Genomic DNA, 14,476 nt, shown 5'->3' with positions numbered 1-14,476 from the left:
GAGAGAGGGAGAGAGAGGGAGAGAGAGGGAGAGAGAGGGAGAGAGAGGGAGAGAGAGAGAGAGAGAGAGAGAGAGAGAGAGAGAGAGGGAGAATCCCAAGCAAGGTCCACACTGTCAGCACAGAGCCTGATGTGGGACTACATCCCATGAACCATGAGATCATGACCTGAGCTGAAATCAAGAGTCAGATGCTTAACAGACTCAGCTACCCATGCACCCCAAGGGAGCCTTCTTTCTTTAGATTTGACAATCACCATCAAGCTGTCATTCTGTTGGTTCTGCTCTGACCTTGTATGTTTTGCACCCAAATCTCAAACCTCCATGTTTGGCTCCTATTCCAGAACCTGAGTCTGTTGGTCCTAGCCCTAGTAACACTAGTTAACACTAGCAACATTAGGACACTAGGGTAAGTACCTTGTAACCTTGCAGCCATGAAAACTCATTTCCAAGCTGTGGCCTGGTCACCTGCTGCCCAAGTCACTGCTGTCTGCCGCCTTCATCACCACTCATTGTCCATTCATCCGCACTCATATTTACAAACTGGAAAGTCAGATGCCAAGAGGTTATATAATCTGTTCAAGACAATACAGCTAACAAGTGGCAAAGATTAGATTCAAACCCAGGTCTGATTAATTGTAAAGTCCATAATCATTTGCCATACATCTAACTCACACAAAAATATACATATACACACACAAAAATAATATTTCCAAAAAGGGTGCAAAATTTTCATAACAAACTGCAAGAGACAGCATCAGAATCTTCAAATAAAGATAAAATAAGCATTAAACAGAAGTCAATAAATGTAACAATGTTGCTGAATAAACAGATAAATTTAGAATCCCAGCTAGGCATTTAATTCCTTATTTCTCCTTCATACAGCTCTTTTGGAAGATGCAAATACTATTTTAGACATATTTGGAAAGTATTTTTCACATTTCAAGAGTAATATGCACATTCATGAACAGATCTAATATCTGCCATTAAACAATTCTTGATTTTCAACTCTTAGAGTTTTCTCACATGTGAGTTAAGTGTATTTATAAATATATGTTCACATTTATATGATTCCCATCAGAAGTTTTTATATATGGCCATGTGTCTGTCTCAATTTTATCACAGAAAATCAGGTCTTTAATTTTTCTCTTGTTCTTCCTGTCCACAAGAGAAAAAAAAAAAGCAAACTTGACCCAAAATAATTACCAGTACATTAAAAATTCTACACACTCCTAGGTGTGCCCAGTTTGCTCCTTAATTAAAACATTGCCCTGAATGTTTGGCAGATTAAAGTCCCACATGAAATGAAATACTGGTGAAGAATGCTTTCTCTGTTAAAGAATTAGATTCAGAACAATGCCTTTTAGACTGGATCAAACTTTTTAGTAACTGTGTCAAAAAGTCTAGCCTTTAAAGTTGAAATTTAGTTATTTCACTGACCTTAAATAGGTATATATGGTATACCTGTCCAATGATGTAAATAAAACTAAGATCTAGAGATAAAGCAAGAAATTCCTAAATTAAAAATATTTTAAACCACATTCAGCCCAAACTCTCTCTCATTATTAGACAGTATAATACCCCTAACAAAATATATTTAATCACACAAGTGCAGCACTTTAAATATCTTTTAATAAGAATGGTCAAAACTCTTGCTCTTTATATTCAAATGCCTATAACACCATTATCCCTTCCCATTCACATTATCTAATCGTTTACAATTGTTTAGAAATATTATGAGAAAAACTTCCCCAGGACAATAACTACCAGCTAAGAGGCTAAATTGCTGCATCACTTTTATTTAAATCACACTGCATTCCTCAGGAATGCCTGCATTTATGCCCCTGTCATATACTCTAGGCCACCAAAGTTCTTACATATGAGACTGGTATGAATATTGTTTGGTATTGCACACAAATCACTGAGGATCTATTCCAAACAGGCTTTTTGTTTTTCCCCCTTCCTTTCTTCCTTTTTTTTTTTTTTTAAAGGGGGGAAAAAACTGTTTTATATCGACAACCATCTGTGAGCCTGTCTTTCAGGCCATCAAACTCTCCCATCCATTACGGAGCCTTCCTCACCTCCGCTGCATGACAGCACAATAAAGATGACATACTAATTCAATGACTTGTAATTTCAGCTAAACAAAGACAAGTGCCGCAGCTTCTTCTTTTGTGTTAACAGTGCCATATCGGTGAAGCCAGCTATGCAAACATAGCACTGGGAGGGTTTTATGACAGCAGTTGAATGGGGAGACTAGCTTGGTGTTGCTTTTTATGGTTTTTGGCTCCATAATTTTTGGCTCTGAGCTGCTGGCCATGGCTATTGTGTCTGGATTCTGTGTCAGCAGCAGCTAATTGTTCCAATAATGTTTATCATAGGGATCCACCAGGGAGCTGTATATGTGGAGATAAGCTACAGGGCAATGATACACACTATCTTACTGATCTCTATACACAGTGCTTTTGCCTCATGCCAAAAAGCTTTTTAGGTTCCCAGTCTTAAAAAAAAAATAACAGCTTAATCATCATGCCAACAATAGTGTCTAAGGGGATGTAATCAGGTTCCTCTGATAATCTTAGCAACACATGAAAGTCATGCGCAAAAGCAGTAATTGAAGCAGTTGGTTCATTCTACCACCTGCTGTTGAAGTCACAGGTTAATCTAAATGAGGTCCCCTTCCGATGAAGCAGTATGCAAGGCACTTTTTATATCATAAATGTGCATTACAGAAGCTTTACAAAATAATAAAGTAACAGTTCATTAAATGAACTGTATGAAGTATTCCAGGCTTGTCCAGCTTCTCCCGCTGCTGTTGAATGGCATATCCAAGTGTAAATTCCCTCCTCATGTCTATACCCCAATGCACACTTCAGTTTGCATATGGTTCCAGACAATGGGAGTTCCTGAGACAGATGCCCAAATGTAACTAAACGTCAGGCAATCACGGGAATCAGCTGCAGGAAAGTGAAACATTTTTCTTTGTCTGCTTTTGATGCTATTTCCCCCAAGATTACTAAATAGGATATTGACAATGTAAAAATGGCCCTAGAATCAACAATTAAACGGCTTGCCATGGTCTACATTAGCCCATGTATAAGGGATGCATTTTTCTAATTAAACTTTTAACACCTGATTTCCATTTAAATTTTTTTTCTACTGTTTTTCAAAAGGTCTTCATCTGACAAAGAATAGAACACTAAGATTATGTAGTATGCTGCTCTTCTAATAGGCAATTTTTTAACAAAATGATTTTAAAAGTTATGAGAACTGTCAAAATAAGACTCTAATGAAAAATTTTAAATATAGAAGAAATGACACATTCAGATTAAAAATTGTGCCTGATTTTAGGTTATTTCATTGAATAATAATAACCACCATATACCGAGAGCCAACTCAGCATCAGGTACTAAGCTAGGTAATATTATCTTACATATTTAAGTCTCAGGGCCATTCACTGAAATTGTATTATGTCTGCAAAAGCTGAAGAAACAGTCTTAGGGAGGCTGCATAATAATCCAAGTTTCTGGGTAAATAAGTGGTAGAGCTAAGACTGGGAACCAAATCAACATGAATTCAAAGCATGCACTTTTCCCAACAAGAGAAACTGATGCAATGTATTTAGCGTAAAAGAAGGGAAGGAAAATAGTGTTTAAATTGAGAAAGAAGCTCCAGTTCTGAATTAAGGCCATGAAAGAAAATAAATTTATGAACATAAACTGGCATACTCCTAAATTTAGTGGTGAATGTGGTTTGGGGTGGGGGTGGTGAAGGGTAGAGTAGATACTGTTATAGGACCAGGAACAAATTTTTGTAAAATAAATAACAGATTATGTTCATTTAACCCAATTCAACAGCACAAGTCAATAATAGTTAACAGGGTGACTATAACATTGAAGGTACATAATAAACATTAGCCAAATTTTAATGGATGAATGATTTTACCAAATAATAGTTATAAATGCAACCGCAGAAGCCAGTGCACTTAGGAGTGCTTACTAAGTGCCAGACACCATCTAAGCAGTTCACATATGTTTTGTCTTACATCCTCACCACAATCTGCTACCTTTGGAATGATTATCCCCATTTTACAGGTGAGGAAATTGAGGCTCTGAAACACTAGGTCACTTGTTCATGGCTCTGTGAGCAGGGAAGTGGGAGAATCAAGATTTGAGTCAAAGATAATCTGACTCCCCAAAGCTCTTGCCTGAACAAATTAATGAGTAAACCTAAAAATAATAAGAATGTTTTTAAAGTTCTCTTTGGTTGTCAAAGATTCTTTTTCTTCAAATTTTTTTATTTAAAAAAATTGTTTTAATGTTTATTTATTTTGAGAGGGACAGACAGACAGAGTGTAAGTGGGGGAGGGGCAGAGAGAGAGGGAGTCACAGAATCCAAAGCAGGCTCCAGGCTCTAAGCCATCAGCACAGAGCCCGAGTGGGGGCTCAAACCTACAAGCTGGGAGATCGTGACCCGAGCCAAAGTTGAATGATCAACTGACTGAGCCATCCAGGTGTCCCTGGTTGTCAAAGATTCTTACATTGTCTCCAAGGATAGCAGCTTCATGCCCATGGAAGTATGCAAAAGAATCGCAGTAATATAGTAATGACTGAGTTTAGGTATTTGGTATACTTTCTTAACAGCAAGAATTGTTAAGGTCTGGTATGTGGTACTAAAGAAGGCTCGAGAATTTTCTTTGAATATTCTAGAGAACTTTGTAAACAAATTTTACTTACATCTGTCTTGATTATTTTACTCAGAGGCTAACAGAACAGAATAGGTGACCTTTAAAGACATATCTAGTGCCAAGTTCCTATAATAACTGGATGCTAATTCTTCCAGAAATTCTTTCTGTGATAGATAATATATAAGTTAAAGTCTATGAATCTGAAAAGCAATGCTCTATGAATTTCCAGAGCTTTTAATACCTTGTTGAAGTATGCTTTATGCAACTGCCTATCATAAAAAGTATATTCATCAGACTTGAGTATTAATTTTCTATTAATTCATGCCTGAAGAGGATTCATGATGACATCTTGTTTGGCAAGAGCAAAAACCAAAATAAGGGGCACCTGGGTGGCTCAGTCGGTTAAGCGGCTGACTTCGGCTCAGGTCATGATCTCACAGTCTGTGGGTTCGAGCCCCGCGTCGGGCTCTGTGCTGACAGCTCGGAGCCTGGAGCCTGCTTCTGATTCTGTGTCTCCCCCTCTCTCTGACCCTCCCCCGTTCATGCTCTGTCTCTCTCTGTCTCAAAAATAAATAAATGTTAAAAGAAAAATTAAAAAAAAAAAAAACAAAATTAAATTAAATTAATAAAAATAAATAAATAAAATAAAATATAATAAAACAAAACAAAAATATAAAACATAAGACACTTTCCCCTAAATAGCTTCTGTTAGAGAAGTTTTGTTTTTTCACTGATATAATGTTTTCAACATAAAATTTATTTGTTTGCCTGAAACTATTTTATTTTTTAATTTTTTAAAATATAATTTATTGTCAAACTGGCTTACATACAACACCCAGTGTTCATCCCAGAAAGTGCCCTCCCCTATTTTAAAGTAGATCATCACTTAACGTTTACCCACCAAGGGGCACCTGGGTGGCTTAACCAGTTAAGCATCCGATTCTTGGTTTTGGCTCAGGTCATGATCTTGCAATTTTGTGAGTTGAAGCCCTACATCTGGCTCTGCGCAGGCAGCGTGGAGCCTGCTTGGGATTCTCTCTCTCCTCTTTCTCTGCCCCTTTCCCTGTACTGGAAAACCAAAAATTCATTTGACTCACTTTTCTGTGATATTTGCTTTATTTCAGTCATCTGGAACCAAACCCAGAATATCTCTAAGGTATTTCTGTAATATTTTGCCATTTTGAATTTTTTATTTTCTGTTTAGACTTAAACACGTTAGCCTTTTAGGTACAACTAAGAGCTTCTGGTTTCTGGTTTCTGGTCTGCATGTAAGGAGCTTAGAAGTCCTCACACTATCCTAATGGCAAGTACAAAGTTAAAAAACTGAAAAATCAATAACTTTCCTTGGTCCATCAGAAAAGTGAGGTTATAAGGCAAATTCATGGATAGGAAGACAAAAAATTGTCACAATCTAGTTCTCAACTCAGTCTAAAGATTCAACATAATCCAAATCAAATGCTCATGTTATTTTGTGTATATCAATAAATTGATACTAAAGTTTATATGGAAAGGCATAAGATCCAGATGAGCCAACTCAATATTGAAGGAGAAGAATAAAGTCAGAGGACTGACACTATTACTTTAAGATTTAGTATAAAGATGTTGTAATCAAAACTGTGGTAGTGGTGAAAGAATAGGCAGATTAATCAATGGAACAGAATGATGAACCCAGAAATAGATTCACATAAATATGCTAAATGATCTCTGACAAACGATCAAAGATAATATAATACAGTATTTTCAACAAACAGTACTGGAACAATATTGGACATCCACATGCAAAAAATGAATATGGACACAGACCTTATAATTTTCACAAAAATTAACTCAGAATTGATCATAGACCTAAATGTAAAATGAAAAACTATACAATTCTTAGAGGATTACAGGAGAAAACCTAAGTGACTTTGGGTACGCCAATGACTTTTGGATATAACACCAAATATATGATCAATGAAAGAAGGAATTAATAAGCTTGATTTCACTGAAATTAAGAACCTTTGCTCTGTAAAAGACACTGTCAAGGGAATGAAAAGATAAGCCACAGACTGGGAGAACATATTTGCAAAAGACATACCTGCAGAAAATCTGTTATTCAAAATACAAAACATAATCTTAAAGCTCAACAAAAAGGAAATAAACAATTTGATTAAGTAATGGGCAAAAGACGTAAATGGGGGGGCGCCTGGGTGGCTCAGTCGGTTAAGCGGCCGACTTCGGCTCAGGTCATAATCTTGCGGTCTGTGAGTTCAAGCCCCGCATCCGGCTCTGTGCTGACAGCTCAGAGCCTGGAGCCTGTTTAAATTCTGTGTCTCCCTCTCTCTGACCCTCCCCCATTCATGCTCTGTCTCTCTCCGTCTCAAAAATAAATAAACGTTAAAAAAATTTAAAAAAAAAAGATGTAAATGGGAGTGCCTAGATGGTTTAGTCAGTTAGGCATCCAACTCTTGATTTTAGCTCAGGTCATGATATCATGGTTCATGGTATTGAGCTCCACATTAGGCACTGCACTGACAGTGTAGAGCCTGCTTGGGATTCTCTCTCTCTCTCTCTCTCTCTCTCTCTCTCTCCCTCCCTCTCCCTCTCCCTCTCCCTCTCTCTCCCTCTGCCTCTCCCTCACTTGTGCACTCGCTCTGAAAATAAATAAATAAATATCAAGAAAAAGAGGAACAGACACAAAGAAGAACAAAGATATACAGATGTCAAGTAGGCATATGAAAATGTGTTCAACATAACATATGATCAGGGAATTGAAAAGTAAGATTCTAATACATACCTATCAGAATAATCAAAATCTAAAACATTTACTATGGCAAATGCTGGTGATGATGTGGAGCAATAGGAATTTTCATACATTGCTGGTGGAAATGCAAAATGATTCAACCACTCGGAAGACAGTTTGGCAGTTTCTTACAAAACAAAATATATTCTTATCACATGATCCAAGTATTTCATTCTTTGGTATTTACTAAAGGAGTTGAAAATTTCTGTCAATAGAAATACCTGAACTGTTCATAGCAGTTTTATTCATAATTTCAAAAATTTGAAAGCAAACAAAATGGCCTTCATTAGGTGAATGAAAAAACTGTGGTACATCCAGACAGTGGAACTTTATTCAGTGCTAAAAAGAAATGAATTATCAAACCATGAATAGACATAGAAGAAACTTAGATGCATATTACTAAGTGAAAGAAACCAGCCTGTAAGAGCTACATAATCTATAAATCCAACTACATGACATTTTGGAAAAGGCAAAACTATAAAGATAATGAAAAGAATAGTGTAAACCAGCATCTATGTAGGAGGCAGGAGTGAATAGGTAGTACACAGAGAATTTTTAGGGCTCTGAAACTATTCTGCATGACACTGTTATGGTGGATACATATTTGCTTTTGTCAAAATGTACATCAAGAGGGAGCCTTAATGAAAACTGTTCACAGATTGATTTCTAGGGAAGATGGCAGGGTAGGAGGATCCTAAGCTCATCTCATCTCATGTATACAACAAGGTGACACCCATATCAATGTAAACAACACAGAAAATGATCCAAAGAACAGACTCTCCACAGCTATAGGTAGAGAAGATGCCACATGAAAGAAGGTAGGAAGGCGGAGATGTGGTCAGGAGCCAAACAGATCTATGGGACTGTCAGCAGGAGGGAGGCACACAATAGACATGGAGTAGGGAGAGGAGAAGACTCCAAAACCAGTCAGGAAAACTTGTACATGGAAGACAAATCCCTGTCACATTTGACTTTGAAAATAAGAGGAGCCTAACGATCAGTGGGGCTTACCCCCTGAAATGCTAAAAATCAATGAAGTAGGCTCTGGGAGAGGTGGGAGGGCAGAATCCCTGCCCTTAAAGAGGTAACACAACAAATAGCCCCACTGAGATACAGCATAGAAGCAGCAGTTTCAAAAACTCATAGGGTACATGGGAATAAGATTTACTAATCTCAGAACACGTGCTGGAGGGGCAGAGACCTTTAGGACACTTCTCCAAGAGAAAAAAAGAGTTGGTGAGCACCAATTCCATCCTCTGCCCCACAGTCTAGATGCACAGACACCTGTGAGAATATGCAACATCAATACTCCCCAATACATTTGCAAACAGCACACTCCACCCTCTGCACACTTCTGCAGATCTGCCCCCTCCAACCTGGCAGGCCTTGCCTGGAGTTTTCTCAGGCTGCTGTTCCCCTCCCATAGCAGAACAGCATGGATCTTGCTGGCACTGCATGCCCCACCCCCTAGTTCTTCTGTGGACCTGCTCCTTCCAATACACCCTTGGAGGGAGCCCAACCAAAGCAGTGCCACAAGCCTGACAGTGTGAAAGTAGCCCTGACAAGGGTCAGCACCACTGTAAAGGGACTCCTGCCCCAGGGAGAGGGGAAGATAACTACACACACCAGTCCAACTGCAGTCCCAGCAGTGGGTTGGGGACAGACATCAGGTATGACTGCAGGCCTAACCCACCAATGAAAACTTCCCAGGGGACAACATGAGAAAGCATCCTGCAGTTCAGTGCTAACTGCATCTCTGGCAAATGCCTTGTCTGACTCAACTGAAGCCTGAGGCAGTCCCAGGCTGGCCCACTAACAGCACAGAGACCAAATTCTATCCACAACAGGCAAAGAGAACCATTGCAGATGACCGGACTGAAGGCAAAAGTGACTCAGCCACAACAGTGGGGTATGTACAACACAAATAGGAGGCACCATAAAGCACCAGGTTCTAATGAACAGGTGACACTGCACTGTAGGGCACTATAGGACCTCTTCTTCATTAGGCCATCACTTTCAAGAGCAGGAGATGCAGCTGACTTTCCTAACACATAGAAATAGACACAGAAAGACAACATGAGGAGATAGAGGAATATGTCCCAAATGAAACAACAGGTCAAAATCCCATTAAGGCATTTAGACAAAATGGATAAGTAATATGCCTGATAGAGAATTTAAAGTAATGGTCATAAAGATACTGACTGAACTTAAGAAAAGAGTGAAGGAACTCAGTGAGACCTTCAATAAAGAAATCAAAAACATAAAAAAAAAAAAAAAAACAATCAGAGATTGAGAACTCAATAACTGAAATTAAAAATACACCAGAGGGAATAAATAGTAGATTAGAAGAAGCAGAAGAATGGATCCATAATGGAAAGCAATTGGGCTGAACAAAACAGAAAAATATAATAAAAAATGAAAACAGACTAAGAAAACTCAGTGATATCATCAAGTGTAATAACATTCACATTATAGGGACCCCAGAAAGAGAAGAGAGAGAAAAGGGGGAGAAAAGTTATTTGAAGAAATAATAGTTGAAAATACCTGAACCTAGGGAAGGAAGAAGAAATCCAGATCCAGGAGGCACAGAGAGCCACCAGTAAAATGAACCCAAGGACAACAAGACACACAGTAATTAAAATGGCAAAAGTAATAAAGGCAGAGTTTTTAAAGTAGAAAAGAAAACCGTTACATACACGGGAAACTCTATAAAGCTAGCTATCAGCTGATTTTTTTCAGCAGAAATTTTGCAACCAAGGAAGTGGCATGATATATTCAAAATATTGAAAGGAAAAAACCCTGAAGCCAAGAATACTTAATTCACCAAGGCTACCATCCAGAATAGAAGGAGAGATAAAGAGTTTCCAGGACAAATGAAAGCTAAAAGAATTCATCACCACTAAACCACCCTACAAGAAATGTTAAAGGGGACTCTGAGTGGAAAACAAAGACCATAAGTACAAGTAAGAAGAGTAGGAAGCACAAAAGCATTAAAATTAAGTATATTTATATAAATCAGTCAAGGGATTCACAAAATAATATGATGTAAATTATGATATCATATACCTGAAAAATAGTGGGGGAAGAGGAGTAAAGAATGGGTTCAATCTTAAGTGACTATCAACTTAATATAGACGGCTATATGTATAAGATATTATATATAAACCTAATTGCAACCACAAATCAAAACTGGTTAAAAATCAAAAAGTAAGCCAGCAAACCATGAGAGAAGAGAATAAGAGCAGAACAGAGAAGAACTACAAAAATAATCATAAAACAGATAACAAAATGGCAATAAGTACATACCTATCATTACTTTGAATGTAAATGCAATAAAAACTCCAATCAAAAGACACAGGACAATGGATTGGATAAAAAAGCAAGACTCATCTATAAGTTGATTACAAAAGACTCATTTCAGAGGTAAAGACACAGGCAGATTGAAAATAAAGGAAGGGAAGAGCATTTATCATGCAAATGGAAGTGGAAAGAAAGCCAAGTTAGCAACACTTATATTAGACAAAATAGACTTTAAAACAAAGACTGTAACAAGGGACAAAGGACACTATATAATCATAAAGGGAATAGTCCAACAAGAAATATAACAATTGTAAATATTTATACACCTAACATGGGGCACCCAAATACACAAAGCAGCAAATAACAAACATAAAGAAGTAACTGATAGTAATACAATAATAGTAACGGTCTTTAACACCCTACTAACGTGTATGTAAAGATGATCCAAATAAAAAATCAATAAGGAAACAATGGCTTTGAATGATACATTGGAACAGATGGATTCAGAACATTCTATCCTAAAACAACAGAATACACATTCTTTCCAAGTGTACCTGTAAGATGTTCCAGAATAGATCACATGTTAGGCCACAAAACAAGTCTCAACCAATTAAAAAAACTGAAGTCATACCATGCATCTTTTCTGATCACAGCACTATGAAGCTACAAATCAACCACAGGAAAAAATTTGGAAAAATAAAGTAAGTTAAACAACACACTCCTAAACAATGAATGAGTCAACCAAGAAATCACAGAGGAAATCAAAAAGTACTTGGAGACAAACAAAAAGAAAACAAAATGGTTCAAAATCTTTGGGATGCAACAAAAGCTGTTTTTAGAGGGAAGTTTATAGCAATGTAGATTTACCTTCAGAAGCAAGAAAAATTGCAAACAATTGACCTCACACCTAAAAAGAGCTAGAAAAAGAAGAATAAATAAATCCCAAAACCAGTAGAAAGAAGGAAATAATAAATATTAGAGAAGAAGGAGAAATAAAATAGAAATTAAAAAGAAAATAGAACAGATCAATGTAACCAGGAGCTGGTTCTTTGAAAGGACTCGTTAAAAAAAGCAAAGGAAAGAAAGAAAAAAAAAAAGAAAAAGAAAAAGAGAGAGGACTCAAATAAACAACATCAGAAATGAAAGAGGAGAAATAATAACCAACACTGAAGAAATACAAACCACGGTAAGAGAATATTATAAAAAAGTATATGCCACCAAATTAAACAACCTAGATAAATGGACAAATCCCTAAATCATACAAGTTACCAAAACTGAAGCAGGAAGAAACAGAAAATTTGAACAGACTACTTACCAGCAGTGGAATTGAAGCAGTAATCAAAAAATTCCCAACAAACAAAACTCCAGGAACACATGGCTTCACAGATGAATTCTACCATACATTTAAAGAAGAGTTAATACCCTTTCTTCTGAAACTATTCCAAAAAATAGAAGAAGGAAAGCTTCCAAATTCATTCTATGAAGTGATTATTACCCTGATATCAAAATCAGATAGACTTTATTAAAAACAGAGAACTAGAAGCCAGTATTTCTGATGAATACAGATGCAAAAGTCCTCAACAAAATATTAGCAAACTGATCAAACAATACATTAAGAACATCATTCACAACAATCAAGTGAGATTTATTCCTGTGATGCAAAGGTGGTTAAATATTTGCAAATAAGTCAATATGGTACATCACACCAACAAGAGAAAGAATAAAAATCATATGCTCATTTCAATAGACATAGAAAAAGCATTTGACAAAGTACAACACCCATTAACAATAAAAACCCTCAGCAAAATAGGTTTAGAGGGAATATACTTCAACATAATAAGTCCATCTAGACAAACCCACAGCTAACATCATACTCAATGAAGAAAAACAGCTTTTCCCGTTAAGTTAGAAAGACAAGGATACCTATTCTAACCACTTTTACTCAACACAGTACTGGAGGTCCTAGCCATAGCAATCATACAACAAAAAGAAATAAAAGGCACATAAATTGGTAAGTAAGAAGTAAAACTTTCACTATTGGCAGATTACATGATACTATATGTAGAAAACACAAAAGACTCCATCAAAAAAAATACTAGAACTGACACATGAGTTCAGTAAGGTCACGGGATACAAAATCAACATACAGAAATCCATTGTATTTCTATGCACAAATAATGAAGTAGCAGAAAGAGAAATTAAGAAAACAATCCCATTTACAATTATAGCAAAAATAATAAAATACCTATGAATAAACTTAACCGAGGAGGTGAAAGTCCTGTCTCTAAAAATTGTAAAATGTTGATTAAAACAAAGATGATACAACCAAAGAAAAATATTTCATGTTCATAGGTTAGAAGATCAAATCTTGTTAAACTGTCCACACTTCCCAAAGCAATATACAGATTTAATGCAAACTTTATCAAAATACCAACAGCATTTTTCACGTAACTAGAAAAAATAATCTTAAAATTTGCCAAAGCAACCTTTAAAAAAGAATAACAAAATTGGAGGTATCACAATCCCAGATATCAAAGTTTAAGTTTTTCAAATTTTTTAAAATGTTTTTTAAATTATTTTTGAGGAAGAGAGAGACAGAACATAAGCAGGGGAAGAGCAGAGAGAGAGGGAGACACAGAATTCAAGCAGGCTCCAGGCTCTGAGCTGTCAGAAGAGAGCCTGATGCGGGGCTCAAACCCATGAACTGTGAGATCATGACCTGAGCCGATGTCGGACGCTTAACCAACTGAGCCACCCAGGAGCCCCAAAGTTTAAGTTTAATACAAAGTTTAATAATCAAAGCAGTATGACACTGACACAAAGAGACACAGATCAACAGAATAGAGAATAGAGAGCCCAGAAATAAACCCATGATAATAGGGTCAATTAATCTTCAACAAAAGAGGCAAACATATGTGATAGGAAAGAGTCTTTTCAACAAATGGCATTGGGAAAACAGGATAGCTACATGCAAAATAATGAAACTGGACCACTTTCTTACACCACACAGAAAATTAACTCAAGCAAAAGAATGAAACTGGACCATTTTCTTACACCATACACAAAAACAAATTCAAAATGTATTCAAGACCTCAATTTGAGACAGGAAACCATCAAAATCCTAGTGGAGAACACAGGCAGTAACCTCTTTGACATCAGCCATAGAAACTTCTTACTAGGTATGGTTTCCCTTAGGCAAGGGAAACAAAAGCAAAAATAACCTATTGGAACTTCATCAAAATAAAAGCTTTTGTATAGTGAAGGAAATAATCAATAAAACTAAAATACAACCTAGGAAATGGCAGAAGATATCTGCAAATGACATATCTGATAAAGGGTTAGTATCCAAGATATATGAAGAGCTTATAAAACTCAACACCTAAAAACAAATAATCTAGTTAAAAAATGGGCAGAAGACATGAATTTTCCATAGAAGACATACATATGTTGGGGCATACATACATATGGTTGGGGCACCTGGGTGGCTTAGTCAGTTAAGCATTCGTCTCTTGATTTTGGCTCAGGTCATGATCTCACGGTTGGTGAGATCGAGCCCCACATCTGGCTCTGTGTTGACAGCACAGAGCCTGCTTGGGATTCTCCTCTCCCTCTCTGCCCCTACCCCTTCTCAAAAATAAATAAACTTTTTTTTTTTAAAGAAGACATACAGAGGCAACCAACGGAATGGGAAAAGATATTTGCAAATGACA

Source organism: Panthera uncia (assembly GCF_023721935.1).
Source record: "Panthera uncia isolate 11264 chromosome B2 unlocalized genomic scaffold, Puncia_PCG_1.0 HiC_scaffold_24, whole genome shotgun sequence".
NCBI classification, from domain to species: domain Eukaryota; kingdom Metazoa; phylum Chordata; class Mammalia; order Carnivora; family Felidae; genus Panthera; species Panthera uncia.
Note: the sequence above shows the minus strand (reverse complement) of the source record.